Source organism: Manacus candei, unplaced genomic scaffold (assembly GCF_025592945.1).
Source record: "Manacus candei isolate 608988 ecotype Guabito, Panama unplaced genomic scaffold, ASM2559294v1 h1tg000048l, whole genome shotgun sequence".
Lineage (NCBI taxonomy): Eukaryota > Metazoa > Chordata > Aves > Passeriformes > Pipridae > Manacus > Manacus candei.
In genome coordinates this window covers 10,617,759-10,629,384 of record NW_026138096.1, presented here as the reverse complement: position 1 = coordinate 10,629,384, position 11,626 = coordinate 10,617,759, and positions in this window count along the sequence as shown.

Genomic DNA, 11,626 nt, shown 5'->3' with positions numbered 1-11,626 from the left:
AACTAAAATTTGAGAAAAATATTTTATTTTAATCAAAAAATCAACAGCATTCAAACCTGAAGAAAAGTTTCTGTCTGTGGTTCACCAGTCCTCTTTGCTAGCTGAGCTCTTGGAGCCACTCAGGGAAAAGGAGCAAAGGGGTGGAAGTTATAATAAAAATAATTTCTGGATTGAGGGTTTTATTTAAAATCTGGTACAGAGTCTGTTATTTCTCCATTTGCTGACAACCAAACATCAACAAATAGAGCTAAATTATACATAAATCTACACATTTATATTAAGTATAGTGCATTTTATATTAACATTTTTAAATTATATAATATATATAAAATTATGCAAAGGAGAAAAACCTTGTAATTTTAAATAATAGCTAGTTCATTTTTTTTAACAGAACTTTCCTAAAGCATATTTTCCATAGAATCACAGAATCATAGAATATGAGTAGAGGGGCAGAATCCTCCCCTCACCTGCTGCCCACACTGCTTGGGATGCAGCCCAGGATACAATTGGCTTTCTGGGCTGCCAGAGCACATTGCTGGCTCATGTCCATCCTCACCAGCACCCCCAAATCTTTCTCCAGGACTGCTCTCATTCCTTTCATCCCCCAACCTGGATTGATACCAGGAGTTGCCCCGACCCAGGTGCAGGACCTTTCATTTGGCCTTGCTGAACCCCTCTTTTTCTCCTCCTCTCTTTCCCTTGAATTGATAGTGCAGAAATAGTTCAAATATCCAAAAGAAATTGCCTCTCTACCTAATTACCTTTCCTGGGGGCCGGAGGGGTCTCTGCTGCTGTCCATGGTATCACAGGGTCACCTGGCCATGCTTTCCTCCTGCTGGGCCTTTCTTTGTCCTCATGTAATCCAGGCAGGCTATCAGACTCCAATAATTGAGTTTTTATGGAGTAGAGAATAATAGCAAAGGCCTGCAGCTCTTCAACAGCACCAATTTCAGAAAAATGGCAAAGGAAATAACAGCAAGAAGAGGAAGAAAGTGGCTTGGACAGAGTGTTGCAAATACTGTGTCAGACACTTGTATTAATGTCATCTGTGATTGATGTTACAGACCATCAAAAAACATGACACAATTTAATATTTACTGGAATTTCAAGGGTATTGTCAAGCAGGAATTCTTAGGGTGTCATGGATTGTTTGGGTTCTGGTTTTACATTATATTCAGTGCTATCTGGAAAGGGAGAAGTGAGAGAAAATAGAATTTATCTGGCTTTCCGATCTTTATCACGAGCAGAGTAATAGGAAATGTACATTGCAGAGCCTTTTGTATATAAAAAGCATCCTGATCTCAGAAAATCTGAGGAGTAGTAGAGCTGTTTATGCAGATACTGAGGTACAGCTCCTTAAACTGGCAAACAAGATGGTACAGGGGATGGGATACTCAGAATGGTTTGAGGCTTCATTTCCACTTGGTACCTACTTGGAAAGCATTGTTAAAACCCCTGAGGAGTGGGGGAAGGAGCTCAGACCAATGTGTTACGTTTCCAAGTGGAAGGATACAAGAAAACACTTTCCTTGGTGGCTTTTAGACTTCACGGCTTCAGCAGTGGGGCAGCTGCCATGGCATATGATAGCCCCACCACACGTGGAGATTTAAGAAATGCACAGAGAATAACAGATAAGAAAGGCCTGTAAATCACATGGAATTGGGTAAATAGGCCTGTGGGAGTGGCAGGTTTGTTTTGGTGTTTTCTCTTCCCTTGCTTCTGGAAAGGGGGGCACTGATGGCGCTGCCTCTTGTTCAGCCCCTTCTAAGGGCAGCGGTGTGAGAAGTAGAAGGAAGAAATGAGCATTTGCTTTCCTGTCTGTCTTGATTTATCCAGATGTGAAATTGTACAAACAGTTGTCTCAACTGTTAAATAACTCTTTACTAACTCTGCTGATTGACAGGATTTCTGAACAGAAGCCTCTGAAGGTACTTGCTAACCACTTTTCTGGCAGCCCTACAAATCAGAAGCAGCTGCCTCTGAGATGTGCTCACTGCCAGGTTGTATTGGCATGCTGGGTTTGATTTCTCTGTAAGTGGTGTTAGTCATCAGCCCAAGCAATGAAGTTCCTTTGACACATGATACCTGCTGTGCTCTCTGATTGTGCTTTTTTCAATATCTTATGTGTTTTAGCGTCTGAGACATTTCTTGTGCTTGATGAATTCTACCTGGCAATTTCACTTGCAATTTTCCCTCATCAGAACCCATATATTTATATTTCCTTTTTCAGGTGGGATTTGTAATCTTTCTACCTTGACATATTCACTCCTAAGATGAACACTGAGGGATTACTTTATTGCCTGTGCCAGGCACTCAGCTCAACTGTTCTACGCTGCTTCCACTTGCCCCTCGGACCCCAAAAGTGGTCCCACTTCTCTCCAAGGGCTGTGTGGGAGATATAAACTCCTAATTTCACCTGTCTCAATTATGTAATGTATATTCTGGAAATAAATAGTAAGGGTATTCCTACTGCCTTCCACATTTGCCTTCCAGCAATGTTTCTCTGGATACACTTTTAACTGTGCAAATACCTCCACGTCTCTGTGTGTGTCTCAGCTGAACTGCAGCCCATGTCACTCTGTTGAAAAATCAGCATATTCCCAATTTTCAAGGGAACTGGAAAGACCCAAAACATTCTTAGCAAAATCCATGGGAATTACTGGAGCCCAGGAGAGAGTTTATCAGAATTTATTTTCACATCATCCATTAATTCAAGGCAGGAAGATGGATATACAGTTACAGGCAATTTTGGATCATCGGATCAGTCCCACTTGGAGAGGAAGAAGAGCAATCATAATTTATCTCTTCAAAACCCAAACTGTAAAATGTGGCAGGCATCTCCCACCCAAGTGCAGACTCAGCCCAGTCTTTCCTGGAGTTCAGGATGTGGGTGTAGTCTCTGACAGAGAGCAGGACTGGCCAGCTGTGGCAGAGATCAGGGCGGTGCAGAGGGCTGGTTTGCAGGGGCACTGCTGAGGTACAGACTGCCTGACTCATTTGAGAGGACAGTGTATCCCTTGGTAGCTGTTTCATGATGAAAATGAGTTTCAAAATCCATTTTTTCTGTCATTCTACACGAGTTTCTCATTGGTACCAACAAGCAAAGTGTGGTTGCCAGACGGAGCTGTGGTCGCTCGCCCCATACCTCAGCTCACAACCCCTCAGCTGCAGGGCCGTAGGTACTTAACTTACTCAATTGATATATGGAAGTTTGTGTCCAAATTCTGCTCTATTATGGATGGACCCTTGAGCTAGTGAAGCATTTGAGGCTCATAAGATGTAAAAGCATGTTCAGAAACAGAAATGGCATAGCTCTGCCTTGTGACTTGCAGCAGCAACAGCTCCTGAATGCCCTTGAATGTTTGAGTCTTTCGTTGTGGCTTCATTTCAGTCACACTCTGGTGTCCCTCCACGCAGCAGTGAGCAGCTCCAGCTGAATCTTCATCACTCCATGGGAAGACCTGGGGCAGTTCATTCTGTAGAGGTATAATAGATCTGATGCTGCCAGATTACAGTCCTTTTGCACTGGCTGATAATATAACAACCATAGCTGTGCTTGAGGTATCCTATGGTTCACACGGAGGTATATAAGGCTGTCAGAAAACTATCCCTGAGTTTTCTTGAAAGCAATAATGATTTTTACAGTAGGGCCAGCTGTTAGACATCAGGACACTCCCTGGGAACTTTGGATAGCTTGCACTGGACTGTGCACGCATCTGCTGCATGTTCTCACGAAATTGCTTGTTCACATCTCTGAAGTGGCTTGTTTATCTCTTTGTAGCTGTTGGGCAGATGCCTTTTATTTGTGTGGTAAATTTCTCCAGAAATTTGATGGTACTTCTAAGCAAAATGTTTTTGCATGTGTAGGGCATGTCCCAGTTATCAGATGGTCAGGGTTTCAACGTGGGCACGCTCCCTGCCCTTGTTTACACCACAGCACTTTCACTGAGCATCCCTGTGTTGTGCAAACAGAAGCCCATTGTCAGGAAGGAGCCTTGGTATTTTTACCCTTATGTTAATAAGGAATCAACCGAAACCTGGTGAGTAAGACCAACATTCCCCAAAGTGCTCCCTAATTATGGCCACCTCCGTTCCTCAGCACCCAGATTGGGATGCCTTGGCTGGGTTTGCAGTGGGGTTGTGCAACTGAGCCTTGTGTGTTCTTTGAGTTCTCAAAGACCATCGGAAAATTCAAGCCCAAGAGGTATGAAGATGCTTAAACTGAGTCATCAGAAGTGAGTGGACATTTTTTAAGCCTTCACTGCCTGCCAAAAACAGCATAATGACTCAACGTCATGGTCTGAAACAAAACCCCTGGTTCTGCGTGTTATCTATTAGACCACGTCAGATGTGAGGGAGGGAGAAAATGATAAATCTAGTCAGCAATTCCACTGAGTAGACACTGGGGATCTGTTGCAGAGACCACCAAGGGCAGATGCAAAGGCTTTTGTTAACCTTGGAAGAAAAGACACCAGTGGGCACAGTGATACACAAAAATGTGCCCTGAGAGGGAGGAGAGCACTAAATGCCCACACACAAAACCACTGGAGGAAAAAGGTCAGTATGTCCTACACACTGTATCAGGACAGAGTATCTATTTGAATAGCTGCCATGTTTTACTTGCTTCCAACAATTATGTTTCCTGGCTCTGTTATGTATTTCTAGCAACAGCGCTGAAATTATTGTGTAGCTCTGAAAGAAAAAAAGCCATCTAAGAATCTTATCCTCAAAACCACTTGTCAGCCTGCAAAATTTGCCAAAGAAAATTTTCATTTTTTTATTGTTCTTCTGACAAGGTGGACAGAGGCTGTTTTCTCTTGTGCTGAAAAATCTAATTATATACGTACATAAAAAAATAGAAGGCACTAACCATTTGTCTCGCATGACTCACCACTGTCTTTCCAAATGTCATAAACGCTGGCAAGCAAACTACAATCACAAAACACATTAGTGTCTCTCAAGGCTGCTTGGCTCGATTACAGACTGGAAAGGATTAGGCTGAGTAATTGGGAAAAGATGGGAGGAAGATTTCACCAGGCATCTGGGATTATTGCATGCTGGAAACATGAATCCAGTGCCTTCAGCAACGCTCCCCATCCAGGGTGATACTGTTTGTGCATCCCAGAAGAGATGAAGAAACAAACCATTGGCCAAGTGGAAGATGAGACACCCACATTTTGCAACGCTCAAGAAGAACAATGTCTTGAACACCACCATTCCCTGGGAATTGCTTTCTTCTCATGCGCTCTCTTACTGCAGCAGCCACAGAAACCAAAGCCAAAGCTTGCTCCTACTGAACCTTTGCTATCACAGCTTGAACTTCTGGCCCTGGATAAACCTCAGGAAGCGCTGTGGATGGGACTGCGAGCTACATTTTTACCACAGACACAAGCTGAGAGCTTCTCTGGGGTTGCTCTGCCTTAATCAGGCTGTCCAGGAATTCAAATTTTAGTCTAGGAATTCAAATGTAGCTTTGCACCTAAAATAAAGGGCTGTTAAACCATCATTTGGGCTTCCTGTTTTAAAGAAAAAAGTGGATCCCTCTCTGGATTACATCTTCATGGGCACCTCCTGTGCAGGAGCAAGGCTGTTGCCTGGAAGCTCTGCTCTGGACCAGGTGATGCAGAGGAGGGTCTCCAGTACACCATGGTGAGACCCCAGACATCCTCACTGGGATGCCCCCTCTCACATGGCTGCAAAGTGCCGTGCAGTAAATGCATTTTACTTCCTCACAAACCTCAGTGGAAGACCAGGGTCCTTCTGGTTATCACAGCACAGCTTCGTCTCTGCCCTGGGACTACAACAGGTATCGAGGCCCACCCTGCAGTGCTGTGTCCAGCTCTGAGACCTCCAATACAAGCAGGACATGGACCAGTTGGAACAAGTTCAGAGGAGTCCATGAAGATGATCAGAAGGCCTGAGCACCTCTGCTCTGGAGACAGGCTGGGTGAGCTGGGGTTGTTCAGCCTGGAGAAGAGAAGGCTCCAGGGAGACATTAGAGCCACTTCCAGGGTCTAAAGTGGCTACAGGAGAGATGAAGAGGGACTATTTACAAGGACATGGGATGACAGGACAAGGAGGAACAGTTTCAAACTGACACAGTGTAGGTTTAGATCAGATATTAGGAAGAAATTCTTTACTGTGAGGGTGGTGAGGCACTGGAACAGATTGACCGGAAAAGCTGTGGATGCCCCATCCCTGGAAGTGTTCAAGGCCAGGTTGGATGGGGCTTGGAACAACCTGGTCTAGTGGAAGGTGTCCTTGCCTATGACAGAGGGGCTGGAACTGGCTGATCTTTAAGGTCCCTTCCAACCCAAAGCATTCTGTGATTCTGCAATTCTAAACATGTCAGAGCAGACCAGAGCCAAAGAAAAATGCACTGGGCTGAGTAGAAGATGGGATCAAAAGACTAAGTCTCAGTCTCACAACATCAGACATGATGAATCTGCTGTAGATAGGCTTTAATAAATAGGTAACTTTTTTAAAAAGTCAAAGTTACTTCTGAAATCCTGGAGAATTTTGAAGAAACTCATCCTTCCATAGCGAGATGGGGCAGTGTACTTCTGAAACACAGAGTTTCTTAAATGCTCTTCCTCAGATTCCACAGCACTGATGCCAGGACCTGTCGTTTCCAGTAAGAGCCAGTCTCATTTCAATTTTACAATCCCATTGGAAAATGTTTTTCTCACTGTTTAATGTCCCATCCCCAGAGCATAGTGCTGAGTCTCATTCACATGCACAGCATTTCCTGGCGTGACTGGAGCCAAGTCTGGCTGCTGAGCTGTGAAATGTGTGTGTTTCCACTCCAGTGGCTCCTTCTGACGAGCCTGGAGCACAGACTTTATCTCGCTGGGTGACGTCAGGGTGGTGGGGCCTGATCTTCAGAAAAGATCCTCGGTAGGAAATGACAAATCACGAAGAAATACTCAAGTGGACAGGGAAATTGTGTGCAGGAGAAGAGCTGGGCTCTGACTGTCGATATCTCAGACCATCCTACGCTGCACTGAGATGTGCTCTTCTCTACGAAAAGCTGCATCATGTTTTTGTCATCGGGCAAATATATCTGTGGCTTATTTTTATCTTTAATTGGATACAACCTTTCAAATCTTATCCCTTCCTACCCAGATCAAGTGGAATGGACATAAATACAAACACAATGTAGACTACCTTATGCTGAAGAGCACAGTAACAGCACATTAATAGTCTTTTTTCCCCAAGGCATTTCATCTTGAATCCAGGAGAGACTTGTTTACTGATGTGATTCGTTAGCTGAAGGATAAAATGTTGCCTGGCAAGGTTAATATTTCACATTTTAATATGGATTTTCACTTGAGGAGCTAAAAATTATTTACAAGCCTTAAGGCCTGAACTACAAACAGTTTTTTGCAGCAAATTCTGGATGCCCCATCCCTGGTAGTACTCAAGGCCAGGCTGGATGGGACTTTGTGCAGCCTGATCTAGTGGAAGGTGCTTTTTTTTTTTTAAGAACATGATCCCACCTTCCAGTACCTGTCAATAAAACGACAATTACAGTTACAAAGTATTTTAGAACTGTATAACATAACTCCCTTGCCAGTATAGAAAAACCTTTTACTAACTTCAGTAACATGGTGATGGCATATCCATAGAACATTTGCATGTAAAAGCACACATCACTTGTCTTTTTAAGCTTAACTGATGCTGCAATATGCCTCACAGCTCCATGGGTGGAAAGCTGATCAGAGAAGTCAAAGCATTGCTGTTCCACCAGGAATTGTGGGATAATTGTGCTGAAAACACACACCTGATCCGAATGTCTATGGAAGTGTTTGTAGAAATGAGGATGTGTTTGAACTGGCAGGATGAGAAACACGCTGCTTCACTGTGATGGGAAATTAAACTGTGGAAATGGTGCTTTCTTCCAAAGATAACTGAGCCTCAGGGACATTAAAGAAGCATGTGTTGGAAATTATGTATTATACTCCAAGGATTTTTGATTTTGCATGATGTATGAATATTATTGGTCATTAAATCTGGATGGCGAGAGAAGGGTTAGAATATAAATACAAAGCCAAGGAAGGCAGATGAAAAAATGAAACAGTTTGGAGGGCAGCAAGAATCATTTCACATGTAGGTAGGTTGTTAAAGGCCTGTGTTCCTGACAGCAGCTCCTGGCATCTGTGCTGGGGATGCCCAGCTGTGCCCAGCTGTGCCCTCTGCCACCTCACAATTGCATCTACTGGCTCTCAGAAGGAACAGGAGAGAGGGAGATTCATTTGATAGGTCATGACATAGAAGAGGCTGAATAGAGGAAAATACATCTTGTATGATAAAATGATGAACTACTTTGAGCTGGATTACATGGCCCTTCAGGGGCAGGACAAAAATCCTTCTCATCAAAACCTTGTCCTTTCCAGGAACAGATATAAAGAGAGTGAGGAAGGGAATGAAAATCAACATCACTGATGAGGCCAACAGAAATTGAGGGCAGGGGGTGAGAGTGAGTGCACATTGCCTTGCCAGAATCGTGTCCACCCAGCAGATCTCTGTATCATTTCATTGCTTTCTCATATTTGTGTTTTCCCCCTTTCCCCCTGATATCCCAGCTCAGTAATTCTCTCACAAGCATTCACATAAAGCAATGCACCAGGTGCTCTCTCTGTGTGGAACTATGAAACTAATTGCTTTATCTAGCCAGTAACTCATGAACAAAGTCTGAAAATTTATTTCTGTTGACAGCCGTGACAGGCTTGACTTCTAAGGACCCCCAAAGACCTCTTTTCCCAATAATTATCTGCTTCCCATTGCCTAATCTAGAATACTAAACCTTTTTCTTTTTGGTTATTCCATTTTTCATGTCTGTCTTCATGCAAGCCAGGCTACATATGTTTATTTGACACTGACTTTTGCTGGACAAATATAGTTTATGCCAGATAAATATAGGTTGGATTCAAAGCATTGGTATCCAGCCTATTTATGTTAGCAGCTTGACTGAGTCAGTTTTAATCAAGGTAAGGAAATAAAATCTGGACATAGAAAAGGAACCATATACAAACAAGAACACAGGTTATAAGATGTTCTGACACATTTTATTTCCTTTGCAAAACTGTTTTTCTGACTTTAATGATGAAGTTGCCATTCATCCCTTTAGATCTGACACTATCCACAGCCACAAAGCTGGAATTTCCCAGATCAGGTACATCCACAAAAAGCAGATTAAGGTCAGAGTGACCTTCAGGCTCACCAGGACACTGGTGGGAGGCACTGTCCTGGTTGGGTCTGACTGTGAACACCACCTGAAGCAAAGCTTTGCTCTCTGCATCTTATCTCAATAAAGCAATTTCAGAAACATTTTCTTGCCTCTCTTCTATTTGAGAGTGAGTTAAGCAATACTTTTCTCCCTTCTATTGCAATTTCAAGATTTTCTCAGCTCTTTTCTGTTTGAGAGTGAGTTAAGCAGGACTTTTCTTTCCTTTATCTAGACAGCATACACACCTGAGGTACTTTTCATTCACCACCTCATGCCAAGGACTTCTCTAAGCTCTGGGGAATATGTATCCAGCTGTCACAATGGGAAAATTGCTTGGTCTTGTCTCAAAAGCAATAGAAACCCAGCTCCTTTGTGGAGAAATAAGGGTTGACAATACCAGACATGCATGTTGTCCTCTGATTTTCTGTCCACACTGTCTGCTCAGCTGCGACATGAGTGTGTGTAGACAGGGATGTGTGGTAGCACAGAGACATGGATTCAAATCAGAGGAGATCTGCAGTACCTCTGTCACTGGTGGGATGTGGGTTCATCCAGAGTGGGAGTTTATTTCCTCTTATTTTTTTCAGATGTTCCTATAAATGTCCTTTTGAGCTCAGTGGCCACCTCAGGAGCTCAAGTATGTGGTAAAATGTCTGAGGAGCAGGAGAAGCTTTCCTGGGTCCCTTCATTCAGGAGGTACAAAGCAACCCAGTAAGAGGGCTGAGGAAACCTTCCTATCCCACCATCCACTGGTTTGCTTGGCACAGCTGGCAGAGCATCTCTAGGAGTCTTTGGGCAATCTGACTGGAAAGTGGCTGCATTTTACAGAAACTCATAGTAAAAAATTTAGTGCTTATCCATTAAAACTATGGCTGAAGAAGAGTCCTTTGGCTCTGAGGGATGAATCCCACATTATACCAGGAATAAAATGAGGAAAATGACCTGAGCTGAAGCTATCACCACAGACAGCAAAGACTTCACAAGCTACATAACCAGGGGTAGGTTGCTGCCAGCTTCAGGTCTGATGTTCTAAGAAATGGGCATGTCCCCAAAGCATCCAAGGGAGGATCTGAGCCCTTCTCATGTAAGACACTGAATTAAAGCATTTTACATTCTCTGCTTCATTAGTTCTGAGGGATAAGTACCTTCCTGCAGCGTGGGGATGAGCCAACAGAGGAAGATGAGGTGATAGGTGACTTCAGCTTCTGATGTGCTAAAATCAGACACTGCAAGAAGCAGAGCTCCAGCTTTTTGGCTCTGACTGTGGGGAAGGGTCTCTGTCCTCTTCTCTGTGCACCTTCCCAAAGGTGACCATCCTTGTTGTCTGGCTTCCACTGAGTGGTCCCCAAATGTCTGAGGTTTGTGTGGAAAACCCAGCAGAGATTTAGCTGCAAGTCAAAGTCACAGAACACAGAATCCTGCATTTCATAGGATCATAGCATCACAGAAAAGTCTGGTTTGGAGGGGACCTTAAATGTCATCGAGTTCCACCCCCCTGCCATGGGCAGGGACACCTTCCACTGGACCAGGTTGCTCCAAGTCCCATCCAACCCGGCCTTGAACACTTCCAGGGATGGAGCAGCCACAACATGTCTGAACAAAAAGCTTCATCCTGGTGAATGGTTTCCTTTGATGGGTCATCAGCTCTTAGTCTGTCAGACATTTTATGTAGATTATTGCAGAAGGTTAAGAGGGATCTGAAGATATTTTTTTCTGACAATGGCTTTTCCTTTTTTCTTTTCTATAGTTCATGTTGCATGGAGTATTAATGAAGAGTATTGTGTGCTGTCTCTTTTTTTAATGAACATCTAGAAATGTCCCAAAAGGCTGCTCTAATTAGAGCAATTTTAGCTCTTTCCAGTGAGGTGACCGCCTGAGAAATGCTACTCCATTAAATAGAAGAAAAAATATTACACAAAAACCTCCTCAACACCTGCTGACCCCCTATTTCCTGCCCCCCCCCAAAAAAAACCCACAAAAACCCACCCAAAAACAACAAAAAAACCAAACCAAAAGAAAATCAAAAAAATTTTCAAACAAACAAACAAACAAAAAACCCATAAGAAACATTTGTTGGAAAACAGAAAACAAAACTGAGTTTCTGGCAAGAGAAAAAAACCCTGCAATATTAGGTTTCCCCCCCACTGCCCATTTCAGACTTTTGGCTGCCTGACAGGTCCTGGTGTTACATCATGCCGTGTTAAAGCCTTCATTTTTTGCTAAAACAAAATCCTATTTTTTCTGGCTAGTGCTTGTCATCATGGCCCCAAGGGAGCTTTAAATATTCATTTACTTTACCAGAGTTCAGAAATACTTAGCTCAAACCAATTAAGTTTTTAATTAAACATGCATTAGGAGAAGAATCTTGCATATTAAATTTCTTCCTTTTTGGTTTTT